The sequence below is a fragment of the Protopterus annectens genome, chromosome 9.part0, assembly GCF_019279795.1.
Source record: "Protopterus annectens isolate FY-2018-M chromosome 9.part0, PAN1.0, whole genome shotgun sequence".
NCBI classification, from domain to species: domain Eukaryota; kingdom Metazoa; phylum Chordata; order Ceratodontiformes; family Protopteridae; genus Protopterus; species Protopterus annectens.
In genome coordinates, this window is record NC_056743.1 from 274,802,856 (window position 1) to 274,826,365 (window position 23,510).

Consider the following 23,510-nt stretch of genomic DNA (forward strand, 5'->3'; position numbering starts at 1 on the left):
CCAACCCTAGTCTCAAATTTGTATACAAGGGCAGGCAAGCCATCAGTATTAAAAGCAGCACAGAGCTGACCAACACCATAAGGACAATATGTTATGAGATGAAGTGAGGATATACAGTATGTGTCAACCTCCCTGCTGTGAAAACAGAAAAAAAAAGAAATATGTCAGTCCACCAACACTGGTACAGCTAACATCAGTAATTTAACTCTGGACAAAGGGCTCCTATAGCCCAAAAACTCAATTGCAAAAAAGGTATTGCATCTCATCTATGTTTGTGTCTGTTTTCCATGAAAGCTACATTTGTGCAACACTCAAACTAAATACCAACAGAGTGATGTGGCGCAACTACCATAAATTACAACCCTGACAGACAAACCCTGAAGTCCTGCAGTATCTAGATAACAGCTGTTCTACTGTCATGAACAAAGAGGGAATGAAATTCATGAATTGCCCTAATTCATAACTGGCAAGCAGCAGATCATAAGGACATGTTAAAACTATAAAAGACAGAGGCACACATTGCACATTAATATATGTACAACTAGGCTTGGTATAAGATATTCTGGAAACAATTTGTACTACACAGAAAACAAAATTTTGCAAAATCTTACTTTAATAGTAGATGTCCTTCTCTGCACTGCTGCAGTATTCATAACATATGTGATCTCTTGCAAAGGATAGCCCTGCATTTGGCCAGTATACCATAATCCTTAATTGTTATCAGTGTCATACATCATATGTATGCTCCCCATGTCAGTGTATGGCATAAAGGTGATTAACGGATGCTCCAAAGAAAGGAAGTGCCCCAGGATACCTAGAGCCACCATAGGGGAAAGGAAAACATGTACATCCAAGGAACAAGGAGATTTCCAAAAAGAAGGGCAAAGGTTCCTTGACCAGGCAGATATTCCCAAAAGAAAAAAGGAGGAGGAGGGATGGACTGCAACAGTGAAGAGGACATCTACTGTTATGGTAAGATTTCACACAACTGTACTATTTCCTTCCATATTAGTGCTGCAGTGTTCATGACCAATGGGACAGAACAAAAGCTACTGTAAGGAAAGGGAGGAGAAAGACAAGGAGGAACCCTCCACATTCCCATGAAGAATAGCCTTGGCAAAACCCTCCCTGGCTCTGGAAATGACAGAACATTGTAATGTTTGGTGCAGGTGTGCACAAAGACCAGTAGCAGCTTCACGGATGGAATGTGTCCAAGTGCTTGAAGAAAGCCTGAAAGGAGGCCACTACCCCAGTAGAATGGGCCTAAATATAGGCTGAAAGCTGTTTGCCATGAAAGGAGCAACAAATGGCTTTTGAAATCCAGGAGGAGATGGTTTGCTTAGAAACTATCAAAATCAATGTCCTGGCATGAAAAGAAATAAAACGTTTGTCAGATTTACATATGGCCTTTGTCTAAATACCCAAGCTGTCTATGGATATCCAAGGTGTGTAGAATCTTATCACTAGCAGATTGCAGAGAAGGAAAAAAAGGAAGGAACTGGATAGCCTGATTAAGGGACAAATCAATGACTACCTTGGGCACAAAAGAAGGATTAGTATGCAGAGACCCTAGTCCTATGAAAAAAAATCAAACAGGAAACTGCCATTAAGTACTGGAGTTCAGAAACTTTTGTTGAAGGTGAGGGCAGCCAATAATAGTCATCCATGTGCAATGTTGCAGAAAAGCAGGGTCAATTTCTCAACAAAATTAAGGTCCCAAGGAGGAGGGATGGGGTTTCTTGGGGGACTGATGTGGAGTACACCTTTCAGAAATTGTTTAACCTCAAAGAGAGGCCAACAGTGAAATCAAAGGCAGACAAGCAGTGATTCCTGACAACTGAACTTTGACAGAGTATGGCAAGCCAGTATGTAGCAATTTACACAAGGGAGAACCAAAGGTACACCCACTGAAAATGGATCCTGGTAAATCTTAAGACACAAAATAAAAATATCTTCCATTTGGCCATAAGATTTTCTGGTATTGAGTTTCCTGGCCTCATGCAGAACCTTAACTCATTCACTCCAATGGAGCTCAGCAACTTTGGACTGTAACTTCCAGTAGGCAGAGCCTAAGCCTTTTGACAGAATCAAATGATGTCCTCATATTTCAAACAAATGTCTCTGGAATCATAGTGGTTATGAAAGTACAAATGGCAAACTCTTCAGCATTAACTATTTTTATAGTGGTAGTATTCCTTAGGTTCTAGGTCTTAAACTGCATTTAATAAGTCACAGTAACTATTATATTTGTAGGATTTTATAAAACAACTTATATCTCAGCAACCACTCAAGTTACACGCATACTGTCTGCAGCATTTTATTCATCTAGCTGATAGCATTCATATGAGGCTAAGGAGATCTGTGTCTTACTTGGTTGTTGAGATATTTAGAAAAATGTGAAAATTATATCTATATAAATTAATATCATAAAAACAATATCTATTTACCTGCACTAGACAGAGGTCAATTAATGCAGTTGAATTTACTATTGTGTATGCTTTAAGATGAAATCTTTTAAAACCTTGTATATAGCATGGTTTTAGAATTATTGATGCAAATATGAACAAGCAATATTTGACACCTAGAGGCATCAGTAGGAGTTAACTGCAGATGCATCTGGAGGTGCCACTCAGATGTAATGAGTAAACATCCTCAAAAAACTGGTATTGACAGACAAACTCTATCACTCAAAGTGTCAACTGAAATGTGAACAGAGGGTGAAGAGGAGACCCCTTGTCTTGTATGAGAAGATACATTCACCAAGATAACTTGTGATTGTCCCTGTCCAGATAAAAGGTGGTGGAACCAGCACTGTCTGAGCACAAAAGGATTCACCAACAAGATTTTTGCAAAGTCCTGTTTGATCTTGTTTGGAACCTTGGGAAGAACAGGAAGAGGAGATAAAGTATAAAGCTACACCCCCTTCCATGTAAAAGGACATCATGCCCAGCCTGCAAGCCAGAGAATTTTGGGTTCTCTAACAGAAGTGATGAAGCTGATTTTGCCTCCCCTCAACATAGATCCACTTGAGGGATACCCCACTAATGAACTATGTCCAGAAATACTTGTGAATCTTCCATTTGAGAGTTTGTGCCCTGGGCCTGCTCAAAGTCTGCCATCAGCTTTTGTCCTGAAGGAATGAATGTAAACTACCTGAAGAGAAACCCTGCTTTTAAGGTAGCTAGATCTCAGGCCTGAAAGGCTAGTATGCAAAGATTAAGACCTTATGCCCCCTGCTTGTTGATGTACCAGATGACATTGCTGTTGTCTGTATAGACCCTTATAAGGCCTAGGGACCAGAGTGGAAGGCCTGGAGAGCATGATATTGATGTGCTCCAGTCACTCATGATGGGACCAGTGACCCTGAACCCTCATACTGCCCGAGTCAGCCACCCACCCCTGATCTGAACTATCTGTAAAGAGCTGATGAATCTGGAGGTTGGAAAGAAACACCCGGGTTGAGAGATGTACCAAATCCAGCACTGAAGAGAAAGCTTTAGACAAGTAAGGGAACTGGAAACTCCAGAGGGTGGCAGTGCTGAAGCCACACTGACCACAGGTACCACTGAAACTTCATCACATGAAGCTTGGCAAAAGGGTGCATTGGCAGTAGTTGATGCCATGAATTCTAGAATCCTCAGAAATTCCCTAGCAGGAATGAGACAAAGGACTGAAAGTAGGATGCTTAAGACAGTATCTTGGGAGCAGGCCAGCACTGGAAGAGGTTGGATCCTACAGCACAGAAAGATGTAATCCTGAGAGGGGGACAAGACAGATTTCTGGAGATTGATGGTGAAACACAAGACTGTGCAAAAGAGTCTGTTTAAGTTTAGGTCCTGCAGGAGCCTGAATGGAGATGCAGCCTGATGGAGCAGATCATCCAGAAAAGAATGAATGTGTACTCCTTGAAGCCTGCAGAAAGCAGGACTGAAGACTGGCACCTGGTGAATACCCTTGGGGCTGTGAAAAAAACAAAGGTCAAAGCAGAAAAAGGAGTAAGAGATGGAGTCAGATAATTATGAATACTTCTTGAACAGAGGGTGAATGAGAGTAAGATAGGTGTTCTTTAGATCCAGAGAAACTAGAAAGGCATGAGCTAGCAAGAGGAGAAAGTGCCTGGAGGGAAAATATCCTAAAGGTGGGTACCTTGGAAAGTATTTAGAAAGGAAAAATCAAGAACAGGCCTCCAGGATTCCTAATTTCTGAGACCAGAAACATCCTGGAATAAAATCCTGTACCACTTACAGCCTCTGGAATGGGCTGAATTGTGTCTTGATACAGTAAACCCTGCAGCACCCCAGAAACATTGAGAATTTGATCTGCAAGGGGTTGAGGAGTGCCCAGAAAAAAAGGGGTGGGGACTTCCATGCCATGAGGTAGCCTCAATAGATGACTGACAGAACCCAGGAGTCTGAAGTAATCTGTTGCCAAACAGGGAGTCGGAGGAAGTCTGAGTCAAATGAACCTGATTGGAGGTAAAGGCAGTAAGTCAGTCAGATGAAGACGAACTTATCCTGAAATGAAGGTTTGAGTTCTAGGCATCTGAGTAGGTTTATGAAGAATACCCCGCCTAGAAACTTTAGTGAATGGCACATACTAGCAAAATGATGCTCCATCCATCCATCCATCTTCAGTGCACACTATATTGAGGTCATTCAATTACTGAGTTTCATACTAGCGACAAAGTTGTTCTGGGTTTAGAGCATCTGTATATCACCTGTATGCCCTACACTAATGCAGGGAGCATACATATGCTGTTGCTAAGAATTTTAATGCTTTGGTCTACTGGTCAGATGTAGGGTTGTGCTTACCGGGAGATCCCATAGTTACAAATGCTGCAACAGTGCTATGGAAGAACATAAAAAAGATATTCCAGAAACACAATGTGAATTTTAAGTGCCAGGTATAATGTTGGATGAACTAAAAAGAGAGATCAGGATAATTTCAGTATGTGCAGTAAAGTGGTGTCCTCACTGAGCCTTTATATCAGTATGGTATTCTTAAAACACGGAGAGCAGTGAAACTGTGACAGAGGCCATGCTGAGTTACAACGAGGGAGGTCAATGCTGGGCATACATGGGAAAATCAGCGGTATGTAATCATATGATTGACAAGTAGTTCCACTACATCCAGACATGTGCATGTGACTGCAAAATATACCTTGTCAACAGTGACACATTGCATATTATCTTACCACCTAAAATAACAACTCTTCTCAGTAAAGCTTTGTAACCTACCAGAAACAGGGTACAGTCTTACACTAGAGAATTTCATCATTGCAAAACATTAATGTCAAAGACTGGTTTTGTCTCACTGTGTATGTAGTGAGTTTTAACAGTTCTGCTCTGATGTGTTGTGGCAGCCATATCATGCCCAAAATATGATGGGCTTAAGACTGATCAATATGGCAAATAGCGTAGACATGTTTATAAAGCAGATGCCATGTTAAGTAGGAGCATGGACCATTTCACAGAAGTATCCTGTTGCAGACCCATTAGGAAGTTTGGATTTGGGATCTGACCTGCTAGCAAGGTATTTCCTATATCCAAGTGTATAGGGTTGGATTCCTTCCACTTATTTGCCTATTGTGTCACCCTACTAAATCACTTAAGATAGTGCACTTGGGCTGTACCTGAAAAGTGTCCAGTGGGCTTACCCAGTTAAATTTATAAAAAGTTCTTACTGCCAGCAGAACACATTCACACACAGACCTGTATGCTGGACTAGCACTGTGCACCTCCCATTCCCAGTTCAGTCCATTTGTACACAACATATGATTGTATAGTGTATGTAGTCCAGAGACCATAAATGTAAATGTGCACAAGCCATTTAAGGGGTTGTGAATGTTTGAATTTCCTTGCCTGTTTCTCTGAAAGATAATCTAGAAAAGTACAACCACTCTTCTCAGGATATGCTGAGGATTGCTTAAAGGATTACAAGATGGGTGAAGTCAGACAGAGAATGTTTCTGAATCTAGAAAATGAATATAAATATATAGGAAGCTAATGTGCAATGCTGCTGTTTCAGGCTATATGTGGAGGTGCAGCAGTTAACATTGTTGCTGCACAGCAAGACGTTCTCCAGTTCGATCCTTGGCTGGGATACCTTCTGTGTGGAGTCTGCATGTCCTCCCTGTGGTCACGTGGGTTTTCGTCTGGGTACTCTGGTTTCCTCCCACATTCCAAAGACATCCAGTAGGTGGATTGGACACTATTGGCTGTAGGTGAGAGTATGTGTGCATGCGAGCGAGTGTACAAATGAACTAACGCAACGGGGCTAGCTACCTGACAGTTTACAAACCTTGACTTGAGATGATTGTCACTACTGAAGTGACACCCCAACCCCATGTGCAAAAATGGGAAAAGGGGTTGAGGATGGATGGATTTTAGATAATGACAGTCTATCCCATAACATTACTGTTCCTAACTGCATTGCTTATTCTAACTATACTGAGTGAGGTCCAACCAGGTTAATAAGGCATCATTAGGACTGTTCTAGTTATACCCTAGTTCATATGTTTATATATCTATACACACGAGTAAAAACATACAATTACAATTCCTTCAGTTTTGAAACTGTAGAAGTAGATTAGACAGTAAATGTTATCCATAGTAATTATCATGGTATAAAATACCTAACAGCAAATACTAGTGTGAGCTAATTCACTATAACAAGACAAAGCAAGTGTTTGGCAACAAATTGTAAAATTACCATGTTTACGATATTGTACACGAGGCCAGAGGTCAATGTCAGGCAATAACCATTGAAGTAAACCACAACTAGAAAGGGATGAGAACTGTGTAAATAATGATTATAATACTGAACAGTGCTGCAGTAGCCTTAGTTATATGGCTTATATCCTGCCAAAGATACAACAGCTAGACAGCTTTCAAAGCTTCAGGGCACCTTCTGCACACAAACTGTCAGGAAGCTCAAGCTGATCTCGTTAAACATTTGGGTGCCAAGCCCTTCAGAGTTTTACTTCCCCAAAAAGTATGCTCCTCAAAGGCTTTTGAGGATCACTTGTCTTGGTGCTGTTCCTTTTCTGGGCAGGCAAGTTCCCTTTGGGTAAAACTTTCCATTTTCTAAATTTATTTTATTTATTTATGACATTTGTTGACTGGGAAAGTCTGACTGGGCTCCTGCCCTTTTTCAGCGGAGGCCCCATGAGAAAAGCTCCACAGAAGGAACAAAACTGCAAAGTTACAATTCAAACTCCACAAACATATATATATATATATATATATATATATATATATATATATATATATATATATATATATATATATATATATATATATATATATATATATATATATATATATATCCTCTTCAGGAAAGTTATTTTAAAGCTAGGAGTTTTGTGCATAACAGACAGTCACTACATTGTATTCAAAAGTAACTGAAAAACAAATTTTCATAGAAAAATTGTATTCATTTTACTTTTGGGGTCTGACGAGATGTTCAAGGACATTTTACTGTTTTTCTGTGAAAAGTTATTTATAGACTTAGCTTTTATTGGCATTTGCTGCTGGTCTTCCCTGGAAAAAAATGCACCATTTTTGGCTTGACCATGGAACAAAATACCACTATCAGTCAGTCCTTACTGCCACAAAATGAAAAACAAACCATTTCCACCACAGCAGGCTAGCAATTTCACAGAAACAGGTGGGCGACTACCGTGGCCATTTGTTGTACTACAGATCATTCATCTTTTACCCTTGATCACTCTGATGTAGCACAGACAGCCACTATGAACTCGGGGTTAGCAGTGTCCTCTGCAGCTGTTTGGGTCAACTTAGTAGGCATAGCAATGCCACTCTTGTCAGTCCTGAGAGAGGACAGGGAAGGCTTCTCTAGTGTCTGAATGCTTTGCCTTTTTCTTGTGGAAGTTGCTGCTGCCACTTCTAACACAGTTGGCCTCATTTTTCCTGTCAAAATGAAACTAAGCATTTGTCCACTCCTCAATTTTCCTTAGACAGGAGTTTCAGGTTATTGATCCTTCTTGTAGTTTCTCGTAAAAGGATACCTATTTTCCTAAAGGGATTCAAGATTCTGTATCTGAACAGGAAGAGGAAGTGACAGATACAGTTTTTTTTACCTTAGATTTCTGATTCAGACTCAGAAGAGAGTTTGGTTTCTGATTCTCTTTGTGGGGGTTTCTCTTTCTCTGAAGCTATTCCTAGAATGCAATGGTGTTTTCAGTGGGAAAACACGGAGGTTTCTGAGTCTCAGAAAATACTGTGCATTTTTAAAAGGAATTTCAAAAACCTACATCCATTCCTCCTTTCCTGTTTGCTTTAGAGGATGTGTGTTACAGCCTACAGTTTTCCTGATAGTCATCCAGCTGTCCCTAGAGTGATAAGAGAATGAACAACTTTATACATCTTAACTTTTTATACTCTATTCCCAATCCTGACAACTTTAATTGAGCCCACTGCTGCTTAACTGTTACTTCCCATCCCACTGCTGCTTAACTGTTACTTCCCATCCCACTGCTGCTTAACTGTTACTTCCCATCCTACTCTTTCTGATAAGTATGGAAAAATTACTGACAAGTATTAGAAAAAGTTTTGCAACATTGATTTTCAGAATTTTGAATTGCCAGGCTCATATGCTAAAGTTTGTTTTGACTAATTGTGAAAGTATGAGGAATGTTATCTGCAGTTTCTTCTTGGGCAGAAAAATTAGCTTAAGATAATTTGATTTCTTCTATTGCACATCACTACTTTTTGTATACAGTGTGTGTATGACTTAATACTTCTGGGCTATGGCCACTGGTATTGTTTTGAGGAAGGTTTCATGGCTGCATTCTCAGAAACTTCAAGATCTTAAAAATGAGATTTTAAATTACTCTTTGGATAGAGATATATTGGCCCTTTTCCTGAAGAATTGATGAACAGTGTGTAATGAAAGGGGTAACCCGATTGATGGAATCTAAGATGTTTTTAACCCACCTTTTCCAAGTTTTCTAATGCATTCTCCAACTTCTCATCCAATTTTTTCTAAAAGCATAAAGTCTTAAAATACAGGTAGACATTTAAGAAATGGCAAGGAGGTTCCAAAAAGTAGCCCAAATATCCCCAAAACCATGGATAGTCCAAGTCCGAATAAATAGTCAAGAGATCTTGTGACCACCCCCCTACTAACATGGCCCCTTTTTCCTTTCAGAAAGCCTGAATCTTCTTTCTCTCTGGCAACAAATAGTTTCACACAAATGGGTTCTGAAAATCATTCATCATGATTACAGATGGCAGTGGGAAGAAATACCTCCTTTCCAGGGGATCGTTTCTCGTCCTCCAGACAGAATCTTGTTTCCTCCAATTCTTTATCTTATGCTGTCACCAACAAGTGATAGAACCAGTTCTTCCTTCCCAAGGGGGAAGGGGTTTTATTCAAGAATGTTCCAAGTGCCAAAGTAAAAAAAAATGCTTTCAGACCAATTCTGGATCTTTCTTTCCTAAATCCAATTGTGATAGTGCTCAAACTCAAATTTGAGTCACTTACAATTTGTTTTACCTCTTCTCTTTCAAGGTTCCTGGTAACACTAGATTTAAATGATTGCTCAACATCACATTCCTATTAATCCAGACTTTGGGTGTTTAAGGTTGTGTGTGTGCCTGGATCACATTATCAGTTTTTTTGCCTTACCCTTTGGGCTATCCACCGCACCGAGTGTTCACAAAAGTGTCTAGCTCCAGTAACAGCTCTTTGCAAGCTATAGGGTATCCATACTTTTACATACTTTTGAAAGACTCTGCAAAGATAAGAAAGTCATCTGTCAGGAATTTCTCTGTTGGGTGAGAGATCTCCTACATAAGTTGGGATTCCAAGAGGATGTTCAAAAGTCTGACTCCTTCACACAGGATTGTGCTCTTAGGATTTCAAGTAGACACCTCAGTTTGAAGAGTTTCTTCCAACAAGAGTAGATCTGTATCAAGACTCATTTCTAAGGTTTTCCACTCAAACTTGAGTTACTGAGAGAGTACCTCAAGATCTCTGGTGTCATGGATTCTATGATTCTTAAGATACCCTTGGCAACACTCCACATAAGAAAGTCAGAGTCAAAGTAAACTTTGTCGATCAGATATAAACAGTGCAAGCTGAGCAAAATTATGTTGCTTTGGTCCGCGTGTTATTGCTTAGAATATTGCATTTCATCAGGTGTAGTATGATATGCTTGGATGCTCATATTGCACATGCATGGAGTGGTGACTCGCTATTGCACATTCAGGAAGTAATAGCATAAGAAATCAGGCTAACTGTACCAGTTACTGAAGCGATTTGCTCGAGTGATTACTACAGATACTTCACAGCAAGTGGCATATTGATCTGATTATTCGCTGTCATGCCCAGCATTCAAGTTCAGAAGCCTTATGCATAGAGGGAAGAAGTTCCTGTTCAGTCTAGATGTTTTGCAGTGTAAGCTGGGATACCGCCTACCTGAGGAAAGGTGGAAGTACATACCATGGGCAGGGAGAGTGAGATCATTGATTATCTTCCTAGCCCTTCTCACACACCAAGTCTCATGCAGATCATCCATGGATGGGAGCGAGGAACCAATGACTTTCTGCTGTACTCACTACCCTCAGGGCAGCCTTCTGGTCAAATGCTTTGCAGTTACCATACCAAACTATGATATTTCAGATGATGCTCTCAATGGCCCCCTGTAGAAGGCTTTGAGGATGGACTGAGATAGGTTTGCCTTCCTCAGTTTCCGTAGGAAGTGCAGACATTGTTGTGCCTTCTTCACTGTCTGGCTAATACGAGTCAACCAGGATAGGTCATCTGAGATGTGCACCCCAAGGAACTTGATATTTTTGACTCTCTGCACTGCCACCCTCTTAATTTCCAGAAGTTTGTGCATCTCCAGAGTTTTCCTGAAGTCCACTATTAATTCTTTGGTCTTGTTTATGTTTAAGGACAGATTGTTGCTGTTGCACCAGCCTATCAGATGCTCGACTTCATCCCTGTAAGCTGTTTTCTAACCATTTCTGACAAGACCTACAAAAGTTATATCATCCGCGAGCTTGCAGTCGTGAGTCAACAAGGAGAACAGCAGAGGACTCAGAATATAGCCTTGAGGAACACCCATGCTCAGTCTAACACTGATTGAAATTTTATTTCCCACACATACTTTTTGAAGTCTGTCGATGAGAAAAGGTTCAGGATCCAGTTACAAAAAGGGGGTGTTGATCCCCAGCTGAATCAGCTTCGATATCGGATTCTGGGGGGATGACAGTGTTAAAGGCAGAACTAAAATTGATGAACAGCATTCTGACATAGCAATTCTTATTCTCTAGATGTGCCAAAGATTCAGGAAGTGCTACACCTATTACATCAGCTGTGCACCAGTTAGCTCTATAAGCAAACTGTAATGTATCTGGTGTTGCAGGTAGGCGTGAAGAGGTATGGTTCTTGATCATCTGCTCAAAACACTTCATTACGATTGATGTAAGAGCAACTGGCCGGTAATCATTTAGGCTCGTCAGCTGGATTTCTTGGGTAATGGACTAATTATCGCATTTTTGAAGCAACTGGGTACAATGGCTAGTTGCAGGGATGTGTTGAATAAATCTATTAGCACAGTGGACAGTTGGGTAGCACAACCTCTAAGAACCCTTCCCATAATATTATCAGGACTAGCTGCTTTTCTTGGGTTTACTGACCTCATGGTCTTCAGAACATCAGATGTTCTTAGACATAACACTGCCTCACATCGTTTGACAGGGAGTTTATTTGGCACAGTGTTGTTTATATCAAATCTGCTGAAGTAGGTGTTTAGTTTGTTCATAAATTCTGTGTTGTCATCACATGGGGAGGATGCAGGCCTGTAGTAGGTTACAGCTTGCATGCCTTGCTAAAGACATCTGGAGACCCTTTGGTCAGAGAAGTATCCCTGAATTTTACATCCATAGATCCTCTTAGCCTCCAGAATTTCTCTGGCCTGTCTTGGGGCATCCTTGTCTTTTGGTTTAAATGCAGCATTTTAAAGCTTTAGGAGCTTGTATACTTCACCCAATAGCCATGGTTTCTGATTAGCATGCATGGTGATACATTTGACTACTATTAGATCAACACGTTTTGAAATATAGGCCATTACAAATTCGGTATACTCTTCCAGGTCAGTATGGTGGTACTTTACAGCTGCATCTCTAAACACTGACCAGTTTGTACATTTGAAGCAATCATGTAGTGATAAGACAGCTCCCTTAGACCATAGCCTTGTTTGTTTGTAGGTTTGCCCCTTTTCAGCAGTGGTGTGCATGCAAGCAGTAGCATGATGGCCAGATGGTCCGAGCTGCCCAGATGTGGATAAGGCACTGCTTTGTAGACCAATTTTACTTTTGTGTACAGCTTATCCACAGTGTTCTCCCCTCTTGCTGCGTGTTGATGGTAATGGGGTAATACAGATTTCAAGTCTGCTTTAATGAAAGTGCCTGTTATTATATGGAAAAGCTCAAGATGGTTATTCTGGAGATCATTCATTGATAGATATAGAATGTTCAATGTCATGTTGGTATTAGCACTAGGCGGAATGTAAACAGCTGTTATGCTCACTCCATTGAATTTCCTATGCAAGTAGAAGGGTCTGCATTTTAGTGACATGAACTCAATGTTTTCTGAGCAGTGACAGGCAATTATTTTAGAGTTTGTACACCAGTTGTTGATATACATACATAAACACCCCCTCCACGAGAAAGATACAATAGTATGTGAAGTCACTATGGTCCCAGCACCAAAACCCTTTGTTTTTTCAAATCCAAGTCCTAGGGTTTGATAGAAAGGAAATCATTTGGTGGCAATAACAGATGTCTTGGCCTTTGTTTGGGGAGCAGTTTTAAAAGGGATAGAAGTGCAGGGTATGTGGGACACCACAGACAGATCCAAGCACAAATATCAAAGAGCTGCTTGTCCTGATCAAGACATTCACCTCATCTTTGGTGCCCAAGACCTCTTCAGGTTGTTACAAACAATACCAGTTATGTAGTACATCAACAAGCGGGAGAGGGGGTTCACCAGGTTGTACCCCCACTTTGCAGATTAGTCATGTTAGCTTGGGATATAGCTTCACAGCAGTCTCACTCTATAGGCATTCAGAGAAAAATTGTGAGGCAAACAAGCTGAACAGGAGCAGGGCAGACCTTTGTGAATGGAAACTAGGTCAAGGGGTCTTCCAAGATGCGATTCATCTGTGGGAATTTCCTCAAGTAGACCTCACTGCCTCCTCTCTGATCAAATGGCAAGATTCTGTTCCAGAACTCCATGTAATAAGGCCTGGAAGAAAGATTCCTTTTCTTTTCCTTTGTCTAGAATGTTCCTGTATGCTTTTTCACCCTTTCCATTAATACCCAGGGTACTTCCAAAGATTCAGAAGGATTCCCCCAAGATCATTGTAGTCAATCTTTTGTGGACAAGGCAACTGTGGTTCTCCCTTCTTTTGGAAACAGCCATGGGAATTACCACAAGCTTCCTCACAAACTGGATTTACTCACAAAACAGGAGTGTGTAATAAACCCCCACACCAATCAACTTCAATTGACTGACAGGATGATAAGAGTCAATTCCTTTTATGTAGTTGTTTACTAAGGATGTGCAGCAGGCATTGATGGAGGCAAGAAAGCCGCCTATTAGAAAATCATATTCGCAAATGGAAAAGGTTTTTTAGTTTCCACATATTCTGGGCTAGTTCTCCGTTTATACAATATTTGTTAAAGTTACTACGCTATGTCCTTTTTGTTCCCCTGTCAAGGTTTACCAACCATTTCAACATGTTTGCCCATGGATCCTCTTCTTTCAATGTAGTCCCAAGTCAAAATGAGTTTGAAAAGGGTTTGCACAAGATGCCTCCACATAAACCAGTGGCCAGTAGAGTAGCTAGGGGAGGGTGAGATAAGCAACTGCTCTGGGTGCAAAGTGTTGGGGGCACAATCAGCTGACCACTGCAGTACTCCATGTGTAGTCTAAACGCAAAAATGTCTCAACTAAAAATTGAACACTGCAGCACTACAATTTAAATGTATTGTTTGAGGGTGGGATGCAGGGAAAAGAAATGAGACCTGAATGGCTGGAGCAAAGGGGAGTGGAATGTGTCATGCATCTGGCCACCAGGTTGGTGTGCCCATAATAGAACTTCCATTTTTCTTTTGCTCTTCAATGGAAGAGCCGGAGTGGGAAGCATAGATCTAACTCTAATAAGCTATTCACTTAACTGTAGTGATTGGCTTAGAACAGTATTTTTTTGAAGTGAGATGAGGGGGTGGGGCACTGGTTCATAGTATCGGCCCCTGGGTGAACCAGCTACACTTCTGCTGGTGCCCCTTCCTTGAGATCTTAATTTTGTTAGTGATGTTAACCCTTGCTTCATTTGAACCAACTAACTCAGTTGACTTCAGGTCCTTAACATGAGAAACAGTTTTCTTGACTCCTGTGACCTATATAAGAGTATCTGTAACGCAAGATCTTATGGGGAGTCACTCATTTTCTAGAGGGACAGAGTTTCTTTGAGAAATAATCCTTTTATGACTAAAGTAGTATCAGGGTTTACTTAAATCCAAGCTATCTATTTCTCAGTTTTCTTTCCTAAACCTAAAAATAAGGGAGACAACATACTCCATACCTTGGATGTCCACAGAACTAAATATTTTAGAACTTCATAGGAATTGTTCATTTCTTGTGAAAGTAAGAGGGGACGACCTGTGTCAGATTTTCCAAATGACTGTCTAAGGCTATTACCTTTTGTTATACTAACCATAATAAAATGATTCTGGCAGGGTCAAGGCCCACTCTGCCAGGATTTTTGGAAAAGGATGGCCCTAATATTTTTACAAAGCACTATAAACTTGATTCCTTCTCTAAGTCTAGTTTAGACTTAGCAAGAACCATTCTCCAAGGGCTCCTGGGCTCCTCTTTCAGCTCTCAAATGTAATAAGCTAGGATGATCTACCCATATAGCTAAGGCAACTGTGCCAACAGATTTTCAAATGATCATTGATGCAGTATCCACTAACTCCATGCACCCTCCCATTTTTTTTTATGCATTTATGTCAGGTTGGGAGCATTCAGTTTTTGTCGTTCCTAGCATTATGCTTTTAGGGTTCAGCCTCTCTCTCTGTTGGCAGGAAAGCTCTGAAGGGTTTGACACTCACTTGTCTTTTAGTCAGCTGCACTCAAGCTACCTGATCATTTGGATATGTGAAAGGCACCCTGACGTTTTGGAAGCTCAAAGGCTGGTATATCCCTGGCACGATAAAACCCATGCAGCTAAGGCTACTGCAGGAGTGATCATTTGAACATCTACAGTTATGGAAAGTTTACTTGCAAAACTATACTGCAGCTGTCCAGTATAACATGGTACAAGGAGTGCCTTAGCTATTTAGGAAGCATATCAGCTGGTTACGTTGGAGAATTCCACGCATGCGTAAAGGGACAATGGCATCTATAACCCTGTAATTTGGTAATATTTTGAAGTATGCAACTGAAGATGAAAGGCAGCCCTGATAAGAGAGTCACTGGCAGAGTCTTAGCTGCTGGAAATCAGTGGACATAACTGCAGCAGAGGGCTGACTGGTACAACTACTATTTGGCAAACAGTTGTGTCTTTCGGCTTTTCCCGGTTAAGGGTCACCACAGTGGAACTCCGGTCTGCTAATGATTGGCAGCAGATTTTTATGTGCCGAGTTGCCAGCCCTGATGCATAACCTTCAACTAAGGTACGCCCATTCACGCACGTCTCCACACAGAAGATGCTCTAGCTGAGAACTGAACAGGACAATGTCTTACTGTGAGGTGACAACGCTACCGCAGCACTACCACCGCAGCTACTATTTGGCAAACAGCACTACCTTGAATATAAATTTTACTGTCCATGTTAGGAGTCATGTTTTTAAATATTGTCATGTAGATTACTTTTATAAACACAACACCAAATTTTATTTTAACTCTAGAGTTTTCCTTAAAATGAATGGAGAAAGGAGACTGCCAATAAGATTGACAGCAAGTATAGATATAGAAAACAGTCAAGGGTGGGCTGGAATTAACTGGATGAAACTGGCAAAGAAACCAAGCTATTAGAAGCAAATAACCGGGGGGGGGGGGTTACTGCATCAGATGAGGCCAAGCAGAAGTTTGGATTGCCCATTAGAGACCACCTTCCCTATGGATGGAGTATATGCAAAGAGAAAAATTTAGGGGAGTGCCACGTCAAAGATCCGCTTCGGTAGATGTTAGTTACATCTAGAAAAGTGGTTATTAAAAAGGGATTAGTAAGACATATAAAATATTTCATAACTAATTTAAGAAGTGAAGGAGGCTAGAAAAGATTGGGAAAGACGGACTAGAAAAGCAATTTATAAATGAATAAAGAATATCTGTATGGCTCCCCAGTATACAACAAAGTTGAGAGGATTTAAAATTTTTGCTCAGAAGCATTTTCAGAAATATTTTTATACCTCTAGCACAAAAACAATTGCTCAAGATAGGAAATGCTGGAGCTGTCATAGGAAGAAGCAATATGTTTTTTGTTTGAGTGTAACACATTGGCAAATTAAAAAAAATTCCCTACAGAGAACTTTGTCAGAAATATTGGAGAGCAAGTATAATACAGGAAAGGATTGTTTTGAGTTGGGACATAGGCTCTGAATTGCATATACATAGTAAGGCCTTACTATGTTTAATGTTATTAGCTGCAAAAGAAAAAAAAACAATTAGAAAATGAAAGTTAAAACGTATAGCAAATGTATTTGAAGCACTACATGTTAAGATAAAACAAGTCATGGTAGGATATTTGTAGAAGGGAAGGCAAAAATCGAATAGAAATAAATGGAATTTGTGGGGACAATACATGCAGAATATTCAGGAGTATGGTTTAAACGAAGGCAGTAACCCAGCAATTTATGCAATGTTGGCTGAAATGCTAATGTTAAAAAAAAATGTGTAATTTAAAACACATAATAATGAAAACTGTTAATATGGCTTTTCTATCAATGCATGTGTACTTGTATCATAATTGAAATTTAATGAGTATTTCAAAACACATTTAAAAAAAAAAGTCTCCAAAATCAAATGAGTTTGTGACAGGAAAAAAAAAAAAAAAGAGTTTAATTTCAATTAAAATGATGGTACATTACATTTTGTATTTGGGACAATAGATGAACTTGTTACATAAAGTACATAATATAAATTGTGAACACTGTTAGCAGTCACATTATGTTTTCTGAATTCATTTTATAAGATCAGGTACTAGAATTCTGTCATTAGTAAGGCATCTCTAGTACATTGTTCTTTGAATGTTTTTCTTTACAAATGTTTCTGAAGGTCACTGTCCTAATCTTGAAAGACCTTTCCTGCTACTGTACTGTTACTGCATTCTTGAAATAAGTTTAGGGCATACATGGCCCTAGCCATCTCGCCACAATCTTTAAATAGGCTTCTCCCTTTCAATATTCTGATTTTGAATGAGTATTGCTTAGAAATGTGGATAAAAAGGACATTAGACAAGATCCGACTAAATCACAATATACCTATCCATTTCCCAAAACACATATACTTAAAGCTTATGTCCAGTGATGCTGTACTGGTGTTATAACCACCCTCATGTACAACACAGGAGAAAAAAAAAATAACTCCCTCACATAGCTGAATATGTATCACTATTATGAAGCAGCTGTCTGGATGTGGAGTAACTGAACCATTTAATAGTCCCTGCAGCAAGTTTAAAAATATTTGGTCAAACTGGAAATTGCTTGAAATTTGCCATTACAGACAGAGACTTTGCTGTGTGTTGAGAGAGGAAGGCAATCGGAGATAGTAGAAGGCACAGGAACCTAGTTCATCTGCAATATGGTCAAAAGGCTTTCCATCACACTTTGTATTTAGTGAATATCTTTGTGAAGAAATTTTCAAAGAAATTGTTTAGTTTGTTAGTGGACCAACATGGCATTGATTCAATTTCTCACTTAAAATAGAAGGCATCAGAAGCTGCTTTATGGGCACCTGGACAGCAGTCTTAAACCACTGAAAATCTTACCCAGTTAAGCACTTAACTTCATGTTATTCTGCTAAACTTGAAACGACATTCATTGATGTCAGTTATAATGCACTGACAAGAAGAAATCTCTGATGTCATATATAATAGCATATAAACCCCAGTTTTCCCCTGAAAGCTAGCCATGGTCATTATGGAACTAATCTAGTCAACAGAACGCAATGATTGAATGTAAAATTATCAGTTTTATTACAGTATCTTGACAAAGTGAGCAAGATTTTCTATTATATGCTTGGTATCTAGTTAGGAACAAGAACTACAAACCAATATACACAGGTAATGTGGCATGTTCAAAATGGATTTAGTTGGACAGTTAAAGTCCATTACACTGAGGACCTAGAGCTTCTCATCTAAGTAAATAATTAAGATTTTTTATATTTGTTTAAAATATGAATGAATCCAGGTGGTGTTGGTTTCGTTTTCAGTCGATTAGGAATAATGAAAGCACTTATTTAGCTCACCACTTGGGAATCTCTCTCTGGACCTGAAACCATGCACATCTCCCATGTATCCTGACAGCATGACATCAGTACAGCTCGAGTTATAATCCAAGCAAGTGTGACCTAATAATCTTTTATCTTCCCTTAGGAGCCTGTGAAGACTGATGACAGCTATCAGTATAAACCAGTTAAACTTCAACAACCCTGAATCGCCATGTTAAATGTAAATGGTCTTTACTTGCTGTTTCAGTAAGGAAAAGGATGAAGCAGGTCTAACATTTGTACAGCATTTGTCAGATGCGTTTCACAAAGATTTACTGCCTTAAGACACCAAGCTTTTTTGACACTAAAATTACGAACTACAGAATAGCACTTTTGAGGTGAACATGAGAAGACAATCCTTGATTTTAAACCTGAATCACTTTCATCAGGCCTTTATTCATTCATCAGCTGAAATGGTAGGGCTTGCAATAAGGTGGTCCAGAGATGAAAGGGCACTGCCACAAACGATATGTTTTTTTTTTTTTTTTTTTTTTTTTTTTTTTAAGTATTATACCCCCCCCCCCACCGCAATGATGAGCTACGAATGCATTTGCTGCTCTCTAACACGGGAAAAGATTCTCTCCTGCTCGTTTTTGCTTTCCTTTCATACTACACTAATTTCAGGATGTAGTACAACTTGCTTACCACAGTAGAATCTTTGTAAATTCTCATCCTAACACCCATTTCTTCCTTTGCAAGTCAAACACTGATGTTTAAGCTGCAGGGTTTTGCCCGTTTCTGAGGTCAAAAAGAAATATAAACAGTAAATCAAGGTGTGATATAAACCCTTTCAAAAACAAGGTGAAAACTGATCATATTACAAATAGCGATAGACTTTCAGTACCATTTTTTCCTGGTGGTTTCAGTACGTCTTTTTCAAATCTGTTAGTAACTTCAGAATTATAACTGTGTCAGTTAGGATTAAATAAGGAATTCTGAAAGATTACATTTGAGAATTATGTCTGTATTGCAGTGAATTTTAACTACAAGTAGGTCTTAAAATTCAATTTGGATTGCAAAGACAGCAAGAGGCAAGACTGAAGATTTAGATTATGCAAGCCCTTTTAAGGGTAATAAGTCACTAGCATCTTGATAGTTTCAGTAGATATATTTTATGTAATCTAAAACCTTAAGGTATTCACTTTGTAAAAACCTACATTAACAAAAAAAAAAGTCACTAAATTCCGGTTTGTTTTATAGCACTTATTTTTGAAGTCTTTATCTGTGACCTTTGTCCCCACTGTCTTTGGCTGGTCCATGCTGCTGCAATAATGGGCTCATAGATATGAATTTTCAACACCTTTCTATGTTGGAAGTATAATGCAATACATTAGCCATGGTCTGTGACCCTCAATTACTTATTCTATTAGTTACTTAACCAGGGTAGAACACTGATCCATTTGTACCTTTTCTCCAGACTCAGCCAAGTGGCACTCTGTGGTTAAGTGATTTGCTCAGAGTCGCACAGTATGCAAACAGAGGATGAGGGAATCAAACCTAGACCACAGGAAGCAGACAGTTAAGAGCCTTATTACCTTCATACACTGAACTAATCACCAAAGGTGGATGGTAGTCAACCTGTATTTTGAGAAACACAGTGGATTAAGAAAATGAGTTTTACAGTTTAGTCAAGGGTTCAAGTCCCTCAGTTTTCACTTGTCTGTGTAACTGAGCAAATCCCATAACCAGATAGTGCTCCTGTGTCACTGTATGCACGTTCATTCCTAATGAGTTTACCTGGCTTAACAAACTAATTAAAAATATACTTCCACATTTGGGAGATTGTAACCTACAAGCTGCAGTGCTACATCAGCTGTGAGAATGGACATTCTATAGTCTACTCAACAAGAGGGTCTGGGAGGGTATTACTGAGGACAGTGAACTTCTAAATGTAAATGAAATACTAATATACATTTAGTAAGTCTTGTTTGCTGATAATTGTGATTGCTATACTGCATGGTTTGGATCTGAATAGCTTCAAATCATAAAAATCAACATCCCGAATATCCAGATGCTAGATACCAGGGAAAATATCTTTCTTCCATGTTTTTAGCTGACAAAGTAGTAAACCTGAAGAAAGTCACAGTAAAGGCATCTCAATTTTCCTTTACACAGGTATTTATGTACACACCATGATGACAAATGTCCAAGAGTAGGTCCAATCTGAATACCAATACTGAGGACAGAAGCTATTTGTATTGTTAAGCAAGCAAAACATCAATCATTCTCAGGCTGCCAAGTACCCACCAATACCCTATAACACACTGCACTACCAAGTCTGTCTAGTGCTTCAGTAGGATCATGCGAGGATCTCTGAAATGTGGGCTATGAAGAATATCATTATAACATATGGGTAAAGTTCTAATCTTAAAGAATTATCCAACTCTTACAGATTATGCAAAGTACATACATTTTATATTTAATAAGAAAAGATATATCCTGAGCAACAGGACAAAGTCGCAAGCAAATCCTCCATCTAGGGACAGACCCATAACCACTGCACCAAAAAAGCTGCGACTGATATGTCCAGAAAAAAAGCCTTGGCCAAGTAACTTTTGTTAAGATGTCTTCCAAAGGTGTATTTCAAATAAAATCTCTAGAAATAAAAACTGGTCTATTTCAACTAGTTAGTGTAAATATTGTCTTTGGTGTCCCTTAGGCCACTGGCCTTCTAAATGTACCTGATCAACAAAAGCATAAGTAAGCAAACAAGTCTTAGGTGCTGTACCAAGAGACGTATTGTATTTATGGTAAAATTCTATATAGCGAATCACCTTGCTAAAGGAAGTATAACAACTGTATGCCCAAGCTGTCTCTTGGAGAAGGAGAGACTATCCATCTCCTAAAAGAGAACCAAACACCTACTGCTGACAAGTTTAATATGTAGCTATTGGTGTATTCCCCAATAATGTTTTCAATATTAAAAGGTTCAACTATGCTGCATATTTCAGAAGAACTAAATTCTATTCAGAATAAACTAAACAATATCTAAACTAATCAGGAGAGACTTCAGGAGATGAACAGGTCTTAACAGCCATATTTGATATGGTAATTGAGTTTGAGAAATTCTAAAACTTCCATGCACGTTACGGACAACCATTTCCAAACTGAAATGTTTGGAAGACCAAGTTAGAAAACTGTGCTCAGAAGAAAATGCTTGATAGGCAATTGAGAGAAAAGTGGGAACTAAATATCCCTCTTGCTTTTTTACTCAACCTACTGGCTGAAAGGACTAATTTATCTATGCTAAAGAGTTAAAGACCGAGTATCTCATGTCTTTGTCCTGGGCACAATTAACCAGAAGAAATGAAGACAAGCCTTTATCATATTTGTACTAAAACAGAAACTATCACCACTACCTTAGAAACCAAGGAAAAATCTAGTGAGCAAGAAAATATATTTGCTATGGAAGCAGGATTTTAGTGGAGAACCTAGCAGGTAGAAAGCATTTACTCCCGTGAATTAGCTTTGTTGCCAAAGGACCAAAGTTCTAATATTGTATCTTGCCTTCTTTAAAATACATTTTCACTATGGAGTTGAACCCTTTTTGGAACCCGTAAAGATGCTTCAGGCTTTAAAAGACCAATTGGTCAGTGTTGATAAGTATCATCTGAAATTTCTGCCAAGTTGAATGGAAAATGATCAAGGTATGAACAAGGTCATTCCCTAAACTTCACAGGCAAACAGCTCAAAGGAAGGTGTTTATAGAAACTAAAACATAAATTTAGAGACAATGCTGTTTACTCATGTGGTTTATCTCTGTCTGGATTTTAAGAAAATATGGGTTGCTGCATGCAGTCATTTATTCTCCTTTTTGCAATGTTTGATTACTGATGAAACATACTAAAATCTCATGTACTGCATTTACTTGGACCAGTCTTCTGATTTTTAGCATGAATAAAGTGATGTGTATTTTTGCTAAGGTAGGTAAGGTAAGTTATGTACTTTGGAAGCAGCCATTTAGTAAAGGCCATAGTTAAATTTTTAGCAACAGTAACAGTTGGTTGTTATCAGTTTCCATCCAGAGCCACAACCACAATCCAACGTCTGGCTCTGAGCATGTTCACTTTTATCTGAGCCCATCTATGCTTGGTTAAAAAAGTTACTCATTTTTGTACCTTCTACAAATGGTGGCCATTTGCCTACTGTTTTGGTGGAAATAGTTGGGAAATGTGTTTGTCTAGCTTGATCTCTTAAGTGATTTTGAATTCTTTTTAAACTCCATTGGGCAGATCATATTAGATTTAAAATGTTGCATTTGTGGTATGACACCCGTGCACTGGCCCAGTAATCAAGGAGCCTCAATCCTCGCCACTAACACCAGTGAGGGGTGTCCACATTGGGAAGTATAACAAATATGCACACAGTAAAGTATAATTTCCCTTTAGAGCACACAGAGATCAGTCAGTCTGGGGCTGGTTTCTCCCTTTCTCTCCAGATCCCCAATAAGACTCCCCACTGGCACAGCTATAGAGTACATATCTCAGCAGAGTAGTCAAGCCAAAACCTCCAGTGCCCTCATTTTCCAACCAGTGCTTTGTGTCCCTGCCCAAGTAGCTGACACACAACACACAATGAGATTTGATTTATATACAAAGACACAGACACTCCTGGGGAAGGCTGGCACAGGTTCTCCAGCTATGCCCCCTCCTGCCAGGCTATAAGGTAGTAATCACTGCCACCAAACTACTCTTATCAGCTACTAAAAAGGCCCTTACCAAAGAGTGTCCAATTTATACTGAGCAATATTATTATCCATTTAGTAAGTGTGATGAACAGCAAGGCTTATTTGGAATGGATTTGTACAGTATCACTATATACATGCAATGTACTCTAGAGCTGAAATTATCTCTACATAAAACAGCCACAGTTGAAAGGTTTAAAAATATTTAATAATAAATAATAAAAACACAAGGCAAATCTTCTCAATTCACAGTACTAGTCAAGAGTTCAGAAATCACAGGAAAACGCTAAAATAATAC